Genomic DNA, 333 nt, shown 5'->3' on the forward strand with positions numbered 1-333 from the left:
CCCCAAAAACGACCCCAAAACAGCCCCAAAACCGACCACAAAACGCCCCCAAAATGACCCCAAAACAGCCCCAAAAACCGACCCAAAACACCCCAAAAATGACCCCAAAACAGCCCCAAAAACGACCCCGAACACCCCAAAAACGACTCAAATCACCCCAAAAAGTGACAGCAAAGAGTCCCTGGACCGCTGTGAAAATGTCCCCAAAATGTCCCCAAAATGTCCCCAAACTGACCCCAAAAATGTCCCCAAAATGACCCCAAACCTCCCCAAATGTCCCCAAACGTCCAAAAATGTCCAAAAAATGTCCCCAAAATGTCCCCAAAAATGTCC

The sequence above is a fragment of the Corvus brachyrhynchos genome, unplaced genomic scaffold (assembly GCF_000691975.1).
Source record: "Corvus brachyrhynchos isolate BGI_N302 unplaced genomic scaffold, ASM69197v1 scaffold1145, whole genome shotgun sequence".
NCBI classification, from domain to species: domain Eukaryota; kingdom Metazoa; phylum Chordata; class Aves; order Passeriformes; family Corvidae; genus Corvus; species Corvus brachyrhynchos.